We start from the raw sequence: 13,407 nt of genomic DNA on the forward strand, positions 1-13,407 counted from the left end.
CTTTTAATACAGTGTTACTTTCACATGTGTGTGTTCACTGTGAAGTTTGTATGTAAGTATGTATGTATGTATGAAATCGGGCACCAAGAAACGACCGAGAGGCTTCATCCCGCAGTAGCCCTCAGTGGTTCACAACCACACAACAGGCCATAGCAGTCTACTCATCCCACTGCCGCCCCACACCGAAGCCAAGGTTATTGTGCGGTTCGGCCACTAGGTGACTCCCCGTCCCTGGTAACGTCTCACACCCGACGAGTGTAACCCCAAGTGTTTGCAAGGTAAATAATTATGGTGTACACAAACGTGGAAACGGTGTTTGTGCAGCAATCGTCGACTTAGTGTAACTCAGGCGGAATAAAAGGAACCAGCCCGCATTCGCCGCGGTAGATAGAAAATCGCCTTAAAAACCATCCACAGGCTGTTCGATACTAATCCACCGGCACGCTTTTCAGCTCGGGAAGCAGCGCGTTATACCTCGCGGCTAGCCTTCACCGTACCCTGTTACCGTCCACTTGTCTGAAGCGTGTACTAGGGCCAACCAATGATTACATTTACTGTTGATTATGTGTCTGAAATACAGCCACATTTCCCTACGTATTTTAGATACACATTTACTTATTTTTCCACTCCCTAATGTAGGGCGAACTGGATGAAAAACTTCCCAATAATAACTTAAGTAAAGTACTTATTTTCGGAAGTCAAGCAGAGAAAAAATGAAAGCAGAACATTTTTTTCAGGACATTTATTACTTTCACTGAGTAAAACAAATTGCGAATGGTGACGAAAAAACGAACTTACACTCACATTTTATCTTCAGACACCAAGATCATACATCTGAAGATATTAAATACGAGTAATTATAAAATATTTATTCCTGGTAAATAAATACATCTTTTTCATAACTTTATTATCGACACGAGAAAGTGTACTCTTTGTTTACTAAACGTCTTTCTGAAATTTGTTTCCATTTTCAACTCGATCAAATCCCATTTTTCTTGAATTCAGTAATACGGACCAAATAAACTGAATTATTCAAAGCAACATTTTGTATTTAATTTACTTAAGTATTTAATTACAGTATCTTCACAATGACGGTAATCGAAGATTTTCTTTAAGTTACATCCTTTGTTGACAATATCTCAAGAACTATTCCAAGGCTGTGTAAAACGATACCTTGGGCCAATTTTTGTTTCATCTTTTGCCTCACTAAATAAAGCTCCCCTTATAAAATTATTTTCATTCTAGGCAATAGAAAAAGTGGTACAGGGCGCCGCGTGGTATGAGCAAACTGCGTGCGAAACGATTGTCATTTTATGAACGCAGACTTTTTCATTCTGATCCATTTCAACAAATTTTTTCTTTCTGGATTGTGCCCGCGTCATAATATGATAAACCTACCAACTTTTCGGCATTTGTTCGTCGACGAATCCGGTGGAGCCTGCCATCATGTTGTTGTATGTGTTAAACTGTGGTCGGAGATATCGATCCAAATTTGATGTGAAACTGTAGCAGTTAGTGTGTGCCTGCGAAAAACCTTTGTACTACTTTTTTTCCCGCCTAGGCACAACATGGCGACCACAATGTAGTAGTAGAATACAAAATAAGTGCTTGTTGCCTCTGTGTGTCGTGTGTATTGCATGAAATGCTCTAGATCAATAGACAAGAACAATATGAAATGTTTGACAAACATAGGCAGTAAACGGTGATACTTACGCTACCTGGTTTCGAAAGTCTAGTGTCAGTCGGACTTTGACAGACTGATCAGACAAACGATTTTTCTCTATTTCACTTATTCTTTATTCACACATTCTCCTGTTGCACGACAAGATGCAGTAGAAACCGCTCAATGTGTAATACGTAAAATCAAGTGTCGTAAACAATGCAGACGCCTCTTGAACACAGTTTATATCATCTATTCAAGCGTGTTCCTAAGCAAATTCTCTTGAAGTGTAAACTGATATAATGTGTGATGACACCTGCTTCCCAAATTAAAAGTGAAACACATTTTTACATCCTTGGTATCTGTAATGATGCATTGTCTTCAGTCATTTACGTTGCCATTCGGTGTCGTGAAGTACCTATTGCAAATGCGACACTATGTTTCTCTCAATACAACATTAATTATCAAGTTTTCTGGATGGTTACTGTTGTATACATAGTTCCGCGTAGTCAGAGCGTACACAACGTACCCACTAGAGCAAACCCTGCTAAACACAACAACGCAGGCGCAGCGCTCGTCCATCTCCGCACTACGAGATGGTGCTGCCATAGAGACGGACCAAATTCTGCTTCCGCCAATCCGCTTATTAATATGTAACGCAGCCAATGAGATTGCTGCTAACATAGAATATTTTCTCCTCGTGGATCACACTCGCGCAGTGATACACGAACGCGTAAGGTATTATAACGAGTGTACAGACCTCCGATTAGTCAGTCTGCATTTGTCTGCACCAGTCTGTGCCAGTCTGCATTGGTCTGTACCAGTCTGTACGAGTTCTACATTTGCCTGCACCAGCCTATAGTCAAGTTTCAGTCTGCGCCTAATAAGATTACCATATTCCTGTGCATAGCCATGAAGATAAATGTATAGACACTTTTGTCAAGTATCAGAGATATATGAGAGAATAAGATTAATGTACCAATACCAAAGGAACTTCAGATTGTCAATTGTAAATAGCATCCAGAACCAAGTTAAGTAACTGTTATGCTTGTTATTACTTTAATAAATGTGTGTGAAAGTTAATCAAGTTCTGTTTAAAGTTGGTCACCATCAATCTGCTTCTCTAAGCGTGCGAGTGGCATTTCTATCGTCTGACCTAAGGGCACAAGATAAACACGCCACGATAAGGCCACGAGACATATTGCTGACACTCACCTACTCCGTTAGAGCGACAAGTTAAATTATCTGATGTCGTGTGTACTGAAGGTCTTACAGTACACACACCACAGTTACACACACGTCTGGGTGCAATATGCTTATTTCGAGAAAAGAGGTACATGTACAAGGAGTTAGATACAGTCTTTCGGGAATGGTGCTGCAATACTTGTCAGTTTCTGTGTGGGAGCAATATGTTGCTTATTTTGAGAAAAGGTGTCAGGATACTCTATTTCGGTAAAAGTGCTGCAATACTGGTCAATACCCTTCAGGATGTACAGTAAAGACACAATGCACAAGAAATATTTGCGGATAACTAAATTTTCTGTTACTATTTTCATGATCAAAACCACGAGTCAGATGATACAGTTCGCACACTACTTGATAGAAACTATCTGGACACTCTTATGTGATGCGGAACTGACCAACAGGTGTAATGAGAGACGGACCCGCCATTAGAAAAGAATGAGGGGTGTTCTGGTTGTGAGTAGAGGAGCAGTAACTGCAGATTGGGTTGGTCGCCAAAGCTCTGTGATTTGCAACATGGACTAATAACTGGGTGTCACCTGTGTAGCAGATTCATCAGGGACATTTCAATCCTTCTAAAGCTGCCCACGTCAACTGTGAGTAATGTGATCGTGAACTGGCAGCCATCAAAGTGACAACCACAGCAAAACCATTTTTTTTTTTTTTTTGTGTGTGTGTGTGTTCGGTTTTCTCAATGGTTTACTGCGCCTCGAGACGAATTCCTCTCCTGCGCTAACCCCTTCATCTCATAGTACAACTTGCACGCTGCGGCCTCAATTGTTTGCTGGATGTATTCCAATCTCTGTGTTCCCCTACAGTTTAAGTTTTACCCTCTACCACTCACTATGGTGCCATGGAAGTTATTCCCTGTCCCATCACTCTGTTCCTTTTTCTTATCAGCGTTTTTCCATATGTACCTTTCACTCGTTACCCAGTTATTCCGTTCAACAACTCTTGTAGTCTATCTTCACTTTCACTAAGGATATCAGTGGCATCAACAGATTTTATCGTTGATATCCTTTCATCCTGAATTTGGATCCCACTCGTGAAGCTTTCTTTCATTTCCGTCACTGCTTCTTCGATGTACAGATTGAACAGTAGGGGTGAAACACTGTTGTACAACATTACAATTCCGGAGGGTAGTTGTATAATATTGGACGAAATCAGCGGAAGGATTCAATCAAGAATTTCAAAGTGCTAAAAGCAGTCCATCTAGCACAATGTGCGTAGGCAAATAAGAAGAATTGGGAGCAATAACGAGCAGCTCCTAATTAGCCATACATTTTTGGAGTTCATTGCCGACCAAAGCCTGGAATGGTGTAAAGAACTACGGCGGTAGGCAGTGGATGACTGGTAACGAGTGATTTTTAGCCGTGAATCACGCTATAATTTGTGAAAATCGGATCGAAGGGTTTGAGTTTGGCGAATGCCTGCAGAGGAGTTGGTGTTATGGTACTGGTGTGTTTTCCGTGATTACAGTAAGATCATCTTACTACAGTTAAGAAAAGCCGAATGTGGAAGGGTACGAAGACATTTTAGAGCATCGTCTGCTGCGTACATTACAGGAACAGTTCAGAGATAATGATTGTTTATTTCAAATTGACAGAGCTTCCTGTCATAAAGCATAAATTTGTGTGGCAATGGTTCGTGGTTAATAAATTTCCTGAAATAGATGGCTTCTCCAGAATCGCGATCTGAACCTGCAGTAACACTTTAGAGGTGAGTTATAACGTCGACTTCGTTCCACAACCCAGCATCCAGCATTACACCCTTTTCTGCTTTTGGTTCAATCCCGCGTCCGGCCATCCTTATTTAGGTTTTACGTGATTTCCCTAAATCATTCCAGACAAATGTCGGGATGGTTCCTGTGAAAGGGCACGGCCGACTTCCTTCTCCATCCTTCCCTAATCCGATTAGACCGATGACCACGCTGCCTGGTCTCCTTCCCCAAACAACCAACCAACCAATCTGCTTTTGGGACTTGAGGAGGAATGCGTTGCCATCCCTCAACAGACATTCAGACATATTATTGAAAGTGTCGCTAGCCATCATAAATGTGAAAGTTGGACACTGCAAGGCATCCAGTCTTTGATCAGATTATAGATGATGGAAACTTCTTGGCTAACTAAACATGGTGGACGATGCAGATAGTAGGAATGTGCAGACTCGCTGCAGTTCTATTACAGATCAGATCTGTGCAATGAGGCAGAATAGAGATGACTGGCATTGGTACTTCAAATCTCTCAAAGGTTTCAACATGATGGGGTGGTGGGGCTGACTCACAAGCATGAAGCTGGTCCACCGACCTGCAATAATTGCCACCCAGGACGCCAAGATCCTGCAGCCCTCCTCGTGATTCCTTTGGTCGATCTTTTTGCAATGAAGACTGCCTCTCAGATAAATCGCTTACAAGAGAATTACGTGACCTCCAAGGCTCAGACGCGTGCAAAGATGTGCTTGGAATACGTCATTCGTAGCAAAACAATGGCATGACCGGTTCTCTTGCTGAAATGGGCGTCTTACCACGAGAAAAATTTGACTGATCACCTACTCGAAGGTCTAAGAGATAGATTTTGTTGATGCGAAGAAACAAAATATCGAAATTGTACAATCAAAAGTACTCAGAAGGCAAGATATTGCGGACCTGAGATGTACTTCTTTACGAAGTATAAGCTCTACTTGAGACGGGGTGCTGATTTTACAAGAATAAAATGGGAAAAACAACAATTAAATTTTCATGATCGTCATTACACATCAGACTTCGGTCACTGGTTCGATTCCCGGCCGGGGTGGGGATTTTCTCTGCCTGGAGATTGGGTGTTTGAGTTGTCCCCATCATTTCATCATCATCATTAGTAATAGTGGCTCGATTTGATTGTGTAAAACTTGGACTGTGTAAAAATTGGGACTTTGTACAGGCTCTGATGACTACGCAGTTGAGCGCCCCACAAACCAAATATCATCGTCATCAAACTAACATCAGACTTCACCGTGTGATATACAATCAATTTTCTGGTCTGAAGTACAATCCGATGCTACGATATGCTTGTTAAAAAGCGTATTATAGCATGGAGATACTAATGTCATCGTTTGAGAAGGTGGTTAGTGGGGCGCTTGATGCCGTACTACTTAGTGCACCAGTGATGTCGAATGTGAGAAAGTGGCCTTAGTCAGATATACATAGTGTTCTGTTACACTTTGCTGTGATCACTTCATTTAAATCCCACAACTGCACTTTGAATACCTGTGTAACCCATGAGGCCCTTAGAAAATATTTGTTGTTTAGATATCGTAATTATTTTACGCAGAGGGAAGTATAACAGTAAGCTGCGACTTGAGAATATGTATGTTTTTGCTCCTATTACATCGATATTTCTTTTCGATTCGTTACTAAATTTCCTCTCTTGGAACTGAATAGGTGCTCATTCGAATGTCTTTTGTTGTATGACCAATCGTTATGTCAGCGAATGGTCCTTACCATTGTTCTAAACATATTTTCGTCCGGTTCTGATCGTTTGGGGCCATTCGTTCCCTTGTTAATGGTAAGTGGCTGCATGACTAATTCAGTCAACGTCCGGACACCCACTCATTTTCAGCTGGAGGTACAGGGATCCAATAGCGTATAAAAATCAGCAACCACGAATTACCAAGTAGTCGCCCTTATGAAAGCTGGCTGAAGTGGCAGCCCAAGCGTCAGTAGCTTTATCACATCACGACACAGACACAAACCTAGAATGATCTTACTGAAATGTAGTCATTTTGTGTTTCGCTAAAAATCATAGCTAAGCTACACTCTGTGACTGGAAGCATTGTCTTGTTGGAGGACGCTACGCAGACGCTTTTCATTTCCAATTTTTTTACCTTTACCTCTTCAAAATAGTACTGATTGTCAAACATAACAATTTGAAACAAATTTCACTCCGAATTGTATTCTTCATATAGGAAAAGCTTTAGTTTGACGGACGCTCAAGTCTCTTTTTCTTACTGTAGTGGTGCTAATTAACCATTTCGGTGGTCGCTTGGTTTCTGCCTCATATCAAAACGGTTGCTAGTAGTGACTTGACCTTAGATTATTACTCTGTTATATCGCACCTTCAAATTCAATGAACGTGTGAAATACAGTTTACTAAAGCAAGCTCTTCGAAGTAACAGACGCGTCACGCCTCCTCGTACGTAATGGCTGCCTCTTTACAAACAGTGCACCTAGCAAAGGCACCGTCTCTGAAGATAATAATTCTCGCTGGTTTTAGCTATTCCCTGGTATCTGCCTAATCTCACCTGACAGGCCAGTCAAATGATGGGATTGTTCTTGATGTTAAATTCAAATATTTTCAGGTCAGTCGAAGATAAAGAAAACCTCTTTTCAACGATGTGAAACTATTTCTAGTCAACCGCAAAAATCCGCGCAACATTTGAAGATACCATTATTCACTTTTCACGTAGACGAAGCACCAGAATGTTGTCATTAATAACTTAATCAAGTGTCATAACAAATATTAATTACTGAAACATCATAGCAGCTTATTTTTTATTTTAAGTGTAGTAATTTTTCCTTTTCAATACAGTAATTTCTGTTGTTATGTAGAGAAGTTCAACTGCGTTTATCTTTTTGAAAGACTACAAGAAGTTTCACAGAAATTGTAATTTAGGATTCAGCTCTTCAGAATGTCAAACAAATTGCTCTCTTCTGAGGAAGTCTCTGATTTCATATTCGAATAGGAATATGCATTGCTTGTGATGAAGAAAATTAACGTTTCACTGTCTCGATACGAGCACAAAAAATGTCGCACAGGGAATGCAGCCTTTTAGGCTGAAGAGCTGTTTTATATGCTGTCAGTCCGTCCCTCGTGGGGAATTTAAATAACAATGAGGAAGGAAAAATGCAGCTTTGTATTCTCTGTGCAGTGCGCGTGTCGACTTTTGATTAGCGTGAATAAAGAAAATAATAAGAAGCGTCTTTCACAAAACAAGAGACGTTAGGCATCCATCTTCTTTACGGGGAATGCAGAATGAGTTCGAAGATAACAGTTGATTGTTAAGCACAAAATTGTCATGAGATAGTGTCCAATAATAACGGAACTTACCAACGTAGTAGCAGTGTATCGTAGGTCTTACGAAAAACACGGATCATTCCCATCTTGAAGAAGGGTCCTCGAACAGACGCGTAGAACTATAAACTTACATCTTACATGTTTGCCATTTGCAAAATTTTGGAACGTGTTTCATACACGTGTTCTATGACATTTCTGGAGGCCAAAAATCTATTCTGTAGGAACCAACTCGTTTCCGAAAATATCCATCATCTGAAACCAGCAAGTTCTGTTCGTCCACGAGACCCAGAAAGCAGTAAATACAGACGCCAAGGTAGATGCCGTGTTCTATTACTTCTTTGACTTTGATACAGTTCCGCACTGTCACCTAATAAACAAAAAATGAGCATGCAAAATATCCGACTAATTGTCCATTATAATTATCAGGGCTGTTATGCCGGGTCAGTTGATGAATTCTGTGTCAATTCCCAACGTTTCGTCCCCGTCTGTGGAGGACATCTTCAAGGGGGTCTGTAGCTCGATGGTAGGTCCAACACACCCACTGGCTCGCTACTGCTGCATTACGTAGATGCACGCAGTAGTTCCTGTGTGGCATATTCATATACAGTTCCTCCGTTGCAGTGGGGACTGTGAAGATTACAGCGGACTGTGCAGGACTAGAAAGATTTAATTTATTTAGAAGAATCACACTTTGTTCACGTAAGTGCGTGCGGCATCAGTCTTCGGGAAGCCGTCTGTAACAGGTGCTGTAAACCGCTGGGTCTCCACCGTGTTCAAGAGTTGCAATTTCGCTCAAAACTGGCTGACTGGAAAGATTACTCTGGAGTGATCTACTCGAAAAACTAGGTTTCACTGTTTGCCAGTAATTGTAAAGGATATTGTAAAGTTCCACCACATTCTACACGAGCAAATTACAAAGTTGACCTGTTAAAATAATTAAACTGATTAGGACGAAGAAGATGGAGAACGAACCACAGAACAAGAAATGCCTGAAAAATATCCCATATTTAGATAAAATGCAAATTCTCTCAGATTTCCAGAACTAATGTGCCAAATGCTATAACGGCAACCAATACCTGTAGCCAGCTGGAATAACCCTAACGAGAGTAATAGACACTGAGGTATCCCACTGCAAGCGCCCTTTGTATTTAATCTGTGATCATCGCACCGCCTTGCAGACCTCGTTAGACTTACCGGAAAAGGAGAACTTGCATCTCAGAAACAACCGTCCGTACCTGCCTCTCTGAGTCGAGATACATAAGCACATATGCACTTCCTTTCCTGTTGCCGGTCGGTGTCAGCTTCATTACCGACGGTATACTGTAATTACTCAGCATAGATAATGGTATAACAGTGTGACTGACCTCGGAGAGTTATATACATGTTATAAAAATCATTACAAGTGATTCCCTAGTCAATTATGGGAACCCTTGTATTTCATTAAAGGTACGTAAATTTTCTTGTATTCTCTGACCAAACATTTCAGAAGTGCTTTTACTTCCTCGCGTGAGGAACGTTCTTCTGACGTCTTTTTATAGCCAAGATGTGTGTTGTCTTTCTTGACCGTGCCGCCTACAGTTTGAAATAATGAACTCTCCTTCTCTGAATTGCTGACTGAGAAGGACCAAAATTACTTTTCTTTCATTTGCAACTGTATTCTTGCTATTAAAGGCAGCTGCGATATATTACAGTCGCCTTATCATTTTCTTGATACAGTAACTTTTGTTTGTTATTCAGAGATGGTTCGGTATAGGAACAACACTAATTCTCACGAAAATGGCTTAAATACTGTACCATATAGTTCTTAATACTTCATCTAAGGACACTTCTTTAATGAGTAAGTCTTCAGAATGCAATATAAAGTAATGTATTGACTTCATAACTATCCTTAGTCATGGAACATTTATGTTCAGGATATAGCAAATTTTATGTTCTATAAAAGTAAGAGTTGAAATATTCTTATTTGGTTTCGTTTCTCGTTCGGGATTTTTTTAGCATTTGTTAGGATAAATTCCATAATTTTAGACATCAGCCTACAGTAGGCGTTGTACTTTTAAATGATACATTACGTTCGCCCCCTGTCTGCCATAAGAGACACTAGTTTCCTTACGGATTACCGCAGACAGCAAGTATGTCTGTTACATAAGCATACTTTACAGAGATTTTAAACATTTACATTTATGTATTTCTTTTATATATTTGGAAGATTTCCTTATGTCTAAAATTTTCATTTATCGTTTGGTCCAGGGATAGGAAAACCGATTATTTAGGGATTATTTCTTTTAACGTACATGTCTGTTGGAAAATTTCTTATAGCTAACTTACATGCGAGAAACAAAGTAGAAGAATGGTTCACATGGTTCAAATGGCTCTGAGCACTATGGGACTTAACATCTGCGGTCATCAGTCCTCTAGACTTAGAACTACTTAAACCGAACTAACCTAAGGACATCACACACATCCATACCCGAGACAGGATTCTAACCTGCGACCGTAGCAGCAGCACGGTTCCGGACTGAAGTGCCTAGAACCGCTCGGCCACAACTGCCGTCTTGAAGGTAAAGGAAAAAGGTAGAAAAATACATTAGTATGTCCAGACATATCTTACTGTTTCAAGTTTGGACATACTTGTCATACAATGTTTCTACTACAAGTATCTTTAGTATCAACCTTGAAAGCGGTTTTTGGGTTGATTTTCGCGCTGCTTTCCCAACTCTGTTGAGTGTGGCTCCTTAGCTGTCCGTGTTGGTTGCCTCAGCGATGCGAACGGTTAGTATCCATGTGCAGCTTATACGGCTTGGTGCCTTACAAGCACTGGGTGGAAATATTCCGTCCTAAGAAGAACGGCGGCTTGTGTGAAATTACAAAGCCGCAAAATATCCACGCCCAGAATATTTGCCCCAGAATTATGTCTGGTAAGTACTGATATCATCCTCTTCTTTTCAATCGTTGTCTTCTACCTTCAGAAAGTTCCTTAAAATGTGTATTTGTTTTTCTTTGATGCCCCGATCAGCTGTTTCTCCTAATTACACCTCGATCTTCACTTGACATAGCAGTACAGCATTCACCTACGTGCCGTTTGACGCAGCCTTTCCTTACAGCCTTTTATCACACCCAATTTTCTTGATTCTTGAACATTAATTTTCCACGAGTACGTTATAATATATCATATACACTGATCAGACTGAACATTATGACCACCGACCTACTATCGACATAAACACGTCCAGGCGACTGCAACGTCACCTGACGAGGAATGACTACTAGTCAGACACACGCACGGTGCATGTAGTATTAATGAGTGTGCTGTCCGTGTGAAGAATAGGAAAGATGCGCGATCTATCTGAGTTTGACAGAGGGCACTTTGTGATGGCCCGGAAGCTTGGTACGAGCATTTCGGAATCTGCACGACCTGTAAGGTGTTCGAGGAATGCTCTGGTTAGTGTCTTCAACAAGTGGCGCAACCAAGGCGGAACCACGTCCAGCTGTCGTCGAGTAGGGCAGCCATTACAGATGTCACATGTCGAGGCTGGGCGGAATGGTAAAACAGGACAGGATGCGAAATGTGTGGAGCTAACATCAGAGAAAGAGTACAAATGTGTCTGAACACACACTGATTAATAAAATTCCTTTCCGGGCTATTATGCCGTGGTCTGATGGATTTCGCATTGTAAACCAACGTTTCGTCCCCATCTGCGGAGGACATCTTCAAGGGGGTTCGTGGCTTCTGTTAACTTCCGAAACACACACTGTCTCACTACTGACTGCAGCAAATTTTTGTTTTCGCGTGCTCCCGCGCATAGGCGTGACGTCACATGTTTTGAATACGCGAGCGCAATTGGCCGTTGTCGGTTGCCGCCGTCCGCTGTTGCTATCATCCCATGGCGGAAGACTGGTACACATCTTCTTCAGCACCGGCATCCAGATGTCATTCAATTTCACGCCCTCCTCCTTCTTATTAAAATTCCTGGGGTGTTTCATAATCTCTATAGCCTCTCTGTAAAGCCTTTCATGATATCCGCTTGTGGCTGCCAGTACTTGAGTTCTATCAAAATAAATGTGGTGGTCTCCTGACTGCAAAGCGCGTTCCGCAACAGCTGATCTATCAATCTCTCCCCTTCTACAATTGCCCTTGTGCTCTTCTAGTCTTTTTTTGACCGTTCTTTTTGTGGTACCCAATATACCTCCCCACAACTACACGGGATCCTGTAAATTCCTGCTTTTTCCAGCGGTTTACGAGCATCCTTAGCCAATCTCAGGTGTTCTTGTATCTTCCGGGTAGGTTTGTAAATCACCGCGATATTCCGTTTTTTCAATATTTTCCCTATGCGGTCAGTGACGTCCTTAATAAAAGGCAGGAAAACTTTCGATTTTGCAAGCGCTTGTGCATTGCTATGATTTTTACGCGGCGGTCTTAACGCTCTTTTTATCTCAGCAGCCGAGTAACCATTCCTGAGTAATGCATCAGTGAGGTGTTCCAGCACTGTATCCAGTAGCCCAGGTTCACAGATGTTCCTCGCTCTATCCGCCAACGTTTTTATTATGCCTCGCTTTTGTTGTGGGTGGTGGTTCGAATCCCGGTGTAGATAACGATCCGTGTGCGTGGGTTTCCGGTAAACTGTATGGCCTAAACTACCATCCTGTTTCTTGTAAACTAGCACATCCAGAAAATTTAATCTCCCTTCTGCCTCCTCCACCATGGTAAACTGAATCTTCGGATTAATACCGTTTAGATGTTTGTGAAAACGGCCTAGTTCCTCTCTGCCATGCCTCCACAACACGAACGTATCATCTACGTAGCGGAAGCAGATATTCGGTTTTTTGTTGGCAGTTTCTAGAGCCTGCGCCTCGAATTTTTCCATGAAAAAGTTAGCTATAACCGGGCCTAAGGGGCTCCCCATTGCCACGCCATCAGTCTGTTCGTAGAACTCATCGTTCCATTTGAAATATGTGGTCGTAAGGCAATATTTAAATAGTTCTGCAATGTCGGGAGGAAAAATTCTATTCAGCTGTTGCAACACCTCATTGAGAGGAACCATAGTAAATAGCGATGCCACATCGAAACTGACTAACATGTCCTCCGGCTGGACCACAATGCCGCTTAATTTACTGATGAAATGTGCAGAATTCTTGATATAGGAGTCCGATCGTCCCACATGCGGCCGCAATAGCGTTGTCAAAAACTTGGCAATAGAATAGGTGGGCGAACCAATGGCACTCACTATAGGTCTCAGAGGAACAAGTTGTTTATGAACCTTCGGCAAGCCATAGAGTCTTGGTGGCAGCGCAACTGAATTGAACAGACTTTTCTGAACGTTCTGTTCGATAGAGGACTTCTTAATTAACCGCGTAACCGTTCTAAGAACTTTATCAGTCGGGTCTTTACTCAGCTTCTTGTAAGTCTGCGGATCTAGTAAGTCATTAATCTTGCTGTGATAGTCAGTAACATTCAAA

This window comes from Schistocerca gregaria, chromosome 6 (assembly GCF_023897955.1).
Source record: "Schistocerca gregaria isolate iqSchGreg1 chromosome 6, iqSchGreg1.2, whole genome shotgun sequence".
In the NCBI taxonomy this organism is placed as follows: Eukaryota; Metazoa; Arthropoda; class Insecta; order Orthoptera; family Acrididae; genus Schistocerca; species Schistocerca gregaria.